The 7,917-nt window shown below is 35.3% G+C and overlaps 1 pseudogene; it reads right to left on the reverse strand.

Moving 5' to 3' along the window:
* Nucleotides 1-3,860: 3,860 nt before the first annotated feature.
* LOC108358980 (uncharacterized) overlaps nucleotides 3,861-7,917 on the reverse strand; it is a 15,437-nt pseudogene continuing 11,380 nt past the window's right edge.

Here is a 7,917-nt window from a genome sequence, read left to right on the forward strand (position 1 = left end):
GATTAGTATTGCCATAATGCAACCCTGCTGCGAGGTTGCAAAATGTAGACGCGTAAAAAACATACCTTTGAGTGTGACAAAATGTAGACGGCGTCGTTTTCCAATTTTGTATGGGAAACAACAACAACACCACAGATTTTACGGTTAGAAAACGTCTTAAAATGTAGACGTCTACATTTTGAGACACTATTTGGAACGAACTGTGAACACCCCAATTAAGAAAAACAAAAACACCACCGCTTTAGCCCAACATGTGTTAGCCAGTGGTCATACAGCTGACTTGCCCAACGCGAGGATAGTGGATAGGGAAAAAAGAGAAAAAGCGAGGTATACCTTAGAAAGTTTACGAATTTTACAAAAAAGGGACAGAACAATAAACAAAAAAGAGGACACTGACGACATCGCGGCTGCATATTTATTATGTTTATAGTTAGTAATAATTTGACAATTGTACCACACAGAGTTGGTATGAATGCGCGTAATTTTAAGTTTTTGATGTTTTTAAAATAGTTTAATCGTTTCACGTGTAAGTTTTATATACATATGTATTAATGTTCAAAAAAAATTGCCGTTATTAAAGGCTATGATTTCCCTCTATGTATTTTGTTAGACTTTTCATAAGTAAAAATATTTTTTGAATCTTACTTTCTTCATATGAATTATATCACATTTTTGATGTGTATACATCTTTGGTTTCGGTAGGGGTAAAATTTGCGAAGCTGTAACGCATATCCCAGCACAAAATTTCGAAGGGCTTAGCATGTGTATTTCAGTATAAAATTTTTATTTTCATTAGAAGCACCCTGTGTTTGCTTGCCAAATGGTTGCATACATTTAGGCATATGCATAGTAAGAGGAAATGCGCTCCAATTGATTATTACTTGCGATTATTTAAACTCCGCACATGCATTTTGATATTCGTAGATGGTTTAGTTGTCTATTTGGATAAAAAAGCAAGACGAAAATTTAAAAAAATACTGAAATCATTTAAAAAAGCATCGGGTAAAATCCTGCAACATGAACTGCATTTACATGAACCAAAGATTATATCCCGAAAAAAAAACTAAATTTAAAAAACTAAAGCTCAAAAACAATAACTGATATTTCAACGCCAACAAATGTTAAAGTAAACAAAAATTGACCCTAGTAAGGAAAATAGGTTTGTAAAGGTATTTTTAATAAAATATTCAGTTAAAATATATTTAAATGGCATATGTGTTGCAGAAAAAAGTGACCACGGTGGCACAGAGAAGAAGTTTAACTTTACCTCGAGTTGTGTGAATAACAAGCACAACCAATTTGACAAGCACAACGAGCTTTGATTAGATTATATTTATATGTAAACGTACTTTTATGCTTTGCCGTTCGCATATGTTTACACATCAAATTTCATGAGTACCTAGTACTCACGCTTTTTTTTGTTTAATTCAACAAAACAGATTAAGAGCATTTAAGCAAAAACAACATTTGCCTGTATTTTGTTATTGTTTCTGGTAACGAAGGTGTCAAAAACTGTTCTGATTTTTTTCTTCTACATCAAAGCGTGCCAGGTGAAATACAAAAAAGATAAAAAATTTAAATTGAAAAAATGGAAATTGAAAAAATGGAAATTGTTGCAAAATGGAAATTGTTGTTCTTAATAAACCGGTTTGCTTCTCGAAGCATTGATCCATCCTGTGCCAGTCAGCGGTTGTGCTGCGGAGTTGGGCGAGCGTTCCAAAAGCTGCTATTCAATCGCTGGTTTTGATGGAGAAGGGTTTCACATGCAAATAGATTTTAAATATTTAAAATTTTTGTGAGATGAAATTAAAAATATTTGACATTTTCGAGAACAAATAATTTGAAACACAGTAAACCAGCCATTGACAATATGCTTATTTGAAAATTAATACATGAAATATTGTGCATGTGTAGGATTTTTTGTCATTAACCCATAGGCAACGGCTGGTGCAAAAGGACCCACAAATGTTTGTGGATATATTCGAAATGTAAATTTAAACAGCAAAATCATAAAAAAATAATAAAACAAAAGTATTTTTAATTACTACATGGGAGGTGGCGTGGCTATTGACAGATTTCGCCAAAATTTAATACTAACCTAAATTATACCAAAGGCCACTTTGGCACCGACTTTCGTTAAAATATCTAAATTTTCTTCGAGTTAGCGTGTTTACAAACAGACACGGCTGAACCAATTCTTCTCGTCATCGATAATCGATGGGACCATTTTCCACAAAGTCAGCCCTTATTCATTCAATTATTCACTCAAAGTTGTGTTCGGAACGCGGTATTTAGGAACTACATCCGGTCACAATCGCTAACGCTTCACTCCTGATTTTCTTGTAATTTTATTTTTCCCGTTATTTTATTTAATGTCACTTGAAAATATTTTTCACTATAAGAAAATATTAAATTTGATTTCATTTGGGTTAACGAAAACGACAACTGTAAAAAAATATCAACCAATACATTCAAACAAATTGTCAAATAAGCATATTTACATTTTTTCCCTGCAAGCCATGGCTGAGCAGTTTCCTCTCAAATTCGACAGATTTACACACACCTTCGCAACTTTTTAGCTATCACACGCACACATTTACAAATTTGGTATTTGGTTGCTAGAGCGGAATTCCTACTTTTATAGGAATTGTGTGCGTTAAGAAAAATTACAGTTTTTATGACAGTAGGCTTTGACGAAAAATGTCACATTTGATACAAATTTTAGAGTATAAATATTTTTTTATAATTTTACAGACATTTCAAATCTCATTTTATGTTCCCGTTGCCGTTGCCGTTGACTTTGCATAAATATTTTTAAGGTATGTACATTAGGGTGGTCCAAAAAGTAAAGTCGGAAATTTAATGCTCTCTTCCCCTAGGATTGTTCTATACCGAAAAAAAGTATACCCCTGTTTTTTTATTTTAAAATCAAAATATATTTAGAGGTCGCTCAAAGCGCTCAAAGTCTCCCATGTATTTTGTATGGGGGAAAAAAGACTTTTCGTAGAAATGGCATAGAATCAATGGAAATCAAAATTTTTCAATCTGAAAGCTCTGCTTCTCTTCAGAAGACCTCAGAGAATAATGCCCAATTGTTTATTTAAACAGTTTTTTATTTTAACTATTTTTTAAGGGTCTCCGAAATATCATAAAAAAAATCAAATATACAAACAGAAATATACAAAAGAAAAAAAGAAAAAACGTTTAAATAAACAATTGGGCATTATTCTCAGAAGTCCTTTGCAGAGAAGCAGAGTTTTCAGATTGGAAAAAAATTTTGATTTTCATGGATTCTATGCCATTTCTACGAAAAGTATTTTTTCCCCATACAAAATACATGGGAAACTTTGAGCGCTTTGAGCGGCCTCTAAATATATTTTGATTTTAAAATAAAAAAACAGGGGTATACTTTTTTCGGTATAGAACAATCCTAGGGGATGAGAGCATTAAATTTCCGATTTTACTTTTCTCCCATACATTTTTGGAACACCCTAATGTACATACATATGTAAATTACTTAATTTGTGCATTTTAATTGATTTTCTCGTTATTACAGATTTGCAACAATTAAAATTACCATCGCCACCATCATCTTTAACGCCGACACTAGCTGATATCGCACTCATCATCAATCAACACCTCCTCTATCACCTTTAATGCCACCACCAACATCGTACCATCACCTTCAACACCCGTACCAGAAGTATCGCCACCATCATCTTTAACGCCGACACTAGCTGATATCGCACTCATCATCAATCAACACCTCCTCTATCACCTTTAATGCCACCACCAACATCGTACCATCACCTTCAACACCCGTACCAGAAGTATCGCCACCATCATCTTTAACGCCGACACTAGCTGATATCGCACTCATCATCAATCAACACCTCCTCTATCACCTTTAATGCCACCACCAACATCGTACCATCACCTTCAACACCCGTACCAGAAGTATCGCCACCATCATCATTCAGCACCGGCACCAGCAAAATCGAACCATCAACATTGCACGCCTCTACCAACAAAATCACCTTCAACATCGCCACTCTTACTTTAAGGCCACCACCAACATAACCTTCATCGCCGGCACCAGCAATGTTATACTCATCCACATCAATGGTCCTGTGCAATAATGACACAATTCAAAATTCAAAAAATAAAAACTGTTACTACTGTTAAGTGGCTCTTGTCTGTAATCCTCGTCTAATCCATTTCCAACCGTAACTAAAGCTAGCAGTAAGGATTGCTAAAGTAAGTACTAAATATTAGACATGGATTCGACATGGATTAGATCATATGAGCCACTTAACAGTAGTAAGGGTTTTATTTTTTGAATTTTGAATTGTGTCATTATTGCACAGGACCATAGATATGTACAAAGTATGTTATTTGTTTGTACATACATATGTACTATAAGAGTTTTGTATTAATAAACGTTTTTTAAATAAACAAACTCATTTTTAAAAGTAAAAATTTTGAGTTTCTACTTATTTGTTTTTTTCCAGTACTGAGGAGTTTATAGCGACAAAAATTAGTAGTTTGATTATTAGTGCTGAGGAGTTTATAATGACAACAATGAGTAGTTTGTTTATTAGCACTGAGGACTTGCTAATGACAACAATGAGTACTTTATTCATTAGCACTGATGTGTTTATAAAAACGAAAATAAGCAGTTTGGTGGTTGCTAGAGCAGAGCAGATATATTTTTCATTAATCAAAGTTTCCAACTAGTAAGAAGAGATAAAATATTACACCGACAAAGGGAAAGTGCTCAGTTTTATCCCATGGCCTGAACAAAAGTGAGTATTTTAATAAGCACTTTTGTAATTAGTGATAATGATAAAATGAGCAATGAGGAAGCCCACAGCCACAGATACAATAATACATAATACATCGAACCATCCTCATCAGTATAAAAAAGCCGCCTTTAGACAGATGATCAATAGAATTGAGCGAATACCACTAACAAAAGAAGGATACAACAAAGAACTGAACGCAATATATGCCATAGCGGCTACTAACGGATACAAAAGAGATCTGGTAGAAGAAATCCGAAGGGAGCACAAAAACAAAAAGCCAAACAAAGAAGAAAACAATAACAAAAATTGGGCGGTATTAACCTATACTGGAAAGTCAACGTACAAACTTGCAAAGCTGTTCCAGAAACACAACCTTCGCACATCATTCAGAACAAATAACAACGTGGGACGGATACTACGGAACACCACAAATCAAGAAGATCCATTGGATAAACAAGGAGTCTATAAACTAACTTACAAATGCCAGCATAGTTACATAGGTCAAACAGGACGTAAAATAAAAACAAGATTCCGCGAGCATATAAGAGACTATAACAAAAAGACACAGAAACCGAGCGCAATACCAGAGTCAAATTTTGCTAACCACATGTTTAACAACAAATGTTCACCAACGCAAATAAGAAAGGCAGCGAAACTACTGCATGTACAACATAAAGGCCAACGACTAAACGTCCTAGAAAATATGGAAATATACAAACTAAAAACCTTCGACGGCAAAATAATAAACGAACAAACAAATACCGCATCGGATGTTATATTCGAACCCTTAAAATTGATTTACGAAAAAAAGAAAAATTACATCAAAACAACAGACATGGACACTCCGAACACACCAAAAAGCACCATCAGTGCAAAAATCACTGACTTTTACCTACCTGCAGGCAAAAACCATACAGCGACAACATAATGGATGTTTATATCGAAACAGCGAAGATGAACCTATTACCTGCTTAAAAAAATGGGCTCCATGGCATATCTAGTAATTAACCATCGACGAAAATCACATTACCTAAGATAAATGAACATAAATTAGGGACAAATCTCGAACCAGACAGAACGAAAAATGACACTGAAGATGGCACAACGCCGAAACCGGTTTGTCTGCAAACTTGACAAGGGATGACGGAAATTCGTTCCAAAATAAATCATAAAATGAGCACTTATTTGATGCTCAGCTGTCTTGCAGGGTTGTTTTGCCTATCTGGATTACTGTATACTGTGATTTGAAAAAAAATCAAATCAGCTTCTATACTGATCCCTGCAAGCCATGGCTGAGCAGTTTCCCCTCAAATTCGACAGCTTTACACACACTTTCGCAACTTTTTAGCTATCAAACGCACACATGTACAAATTACAAAAAAAAATTTAATTTGTTAGAGCGGAATTCCTACATTTATAGGAATTCTGTGCGTTAAAACGAGTAAGAAATATGGCAATTTTTATGACAGAAGGCTTTGACGAAAAATGTCACATTTGATAAAAATATTTTTATAATTTTATAGATATTTCAAATTTCATTTTATGTTCCCGTTGCCGTTGCCATCGACTTTGCAACATTATTTTTAAGGTGTGTGCATACATATGTAAATTACTTAATTTGTGCATTTTAATTGATTTTCTCGTTATTACAGATTTGCAACAATTAAAATTAAAATCCACCATCATCTTTAACGCCGTCACCAGCTCATATCGCATGCACCTCTTCCATCTAGGGACACGATATCGAACAGAAAGTATCGATAAGGTACTCATTTAAAGTATCGCTTCAAAAATATCGGGTACCCATTAATATCGGATTAAAAAGACTCGACATTCCAAATATCGATACCAAAATCCAAAAACTGTATCTAAATATAGGTCTGGTATATAGGCCGCTGTGGTGTAATGGTTCGCAGAGCGCAAACTGTAGGGGCCACAACATTAAGGCGTGCGCGACAAATAGGAGGAGAATCTCAGTCAAACACTAACATATTGTGTAACCGCACGTAGAGATTGATGTGTTGACTTAAAACACCGAGGTCGCGTGGTCAAATTCCACCACATGTAATCCTAACTATATTACAAATTTCTGCTCTTTAAAGCCCAATTTATATCGGGAAGAATTGTTAATAACATTATCCTTGTAATGTGAGTTTATGACATTCGATACGATACTAGGGTTCTGGTACTCGATTCCAAAAAATATCGTTTTAAAACTATCGAGTAGAAAATATCGGTATCGAATGCCAAAAGTATCGATATGGTATCGTAGCGTATCGAAATTCGTGTCCCTACCTCCATCACCCTTAATGCCACCACCAACATCGTACCATCACCTTCAACACCGGCACCAGAAGTATCGCCACCATCATCATTCAACACCGGCACCAGCAAAATCGCACCAACACCGCCTTCAACGCCGGCACCAGCAATGTTATACATATCCACATCCATGGTCCTCTGCAATAACCACACAATTCAAAATTCAAAAAATAAAATCTGTTACTACTGTTAATTGGCTCTTCTCTGTAATCCTCGTCTAATCTATTTCCAACCTTTTCTAAAGTAAGCAGTGAGGATTGCTAAACTAAGTACTAAATATTAGACATGGATTAGACATGGATTAGATCATATGAGCCACTTAACAGTAGTAAGGGTTTTATTTTTTGAATTTTGAATTGTGTCATTATTGCACAGGACCATAGATATGTACAAAGTATGTTATTTGTTTGTACATACATATGTACTATAAGAGTTTTGTATTAATAAACGTTTTTTAAATAAACCAATTCTTTTTTAAAAGTAAAAAATTTTATTTTCTACTTATTTGTTTTTTTCCTGTACTGAGGTGTTTAGGTGAAGTCTGCAGCGTCTGTTCACCAGTAGGTGCGGCTGCAAGCGGCTGTCTGCTTGGAGCAAGCGGCTCGCTATATAAACGTGTATTTGGTTGCGAAACCACCCCCGTCCCAGCAATGGGTTGTGCGCTGGGCTTGGGACCCGCCACGTAAAAACCACTTCCAGTGAAGAAGCAAGGCAAAGCCTCGGATGAGACCCCCCCTTATGATGACGACCACGGCAAACGTTTAAAGGACTACGATTTGAGGGCATGCAC

The sequence above is a fragment of the Rhagoletis zephyria genome, unplaced genomic scaffold (genome assembly GCF_001687245.7).
Source record: "Rhagoletis zephyria isolate East Lansing unplaced genomic scaffold, Rhagoletis_zephyria_1.1 Rzeph_scaffold_00319, whole genome shotgun sequence".
NCBI classification, from domain to species: domain Eukaryota; kingdom Metazoa; phylum Arthropoda; class Insecta; order Diptera; family Tephritidae; genus Rhagoletis; species Rhagoletis zephyria.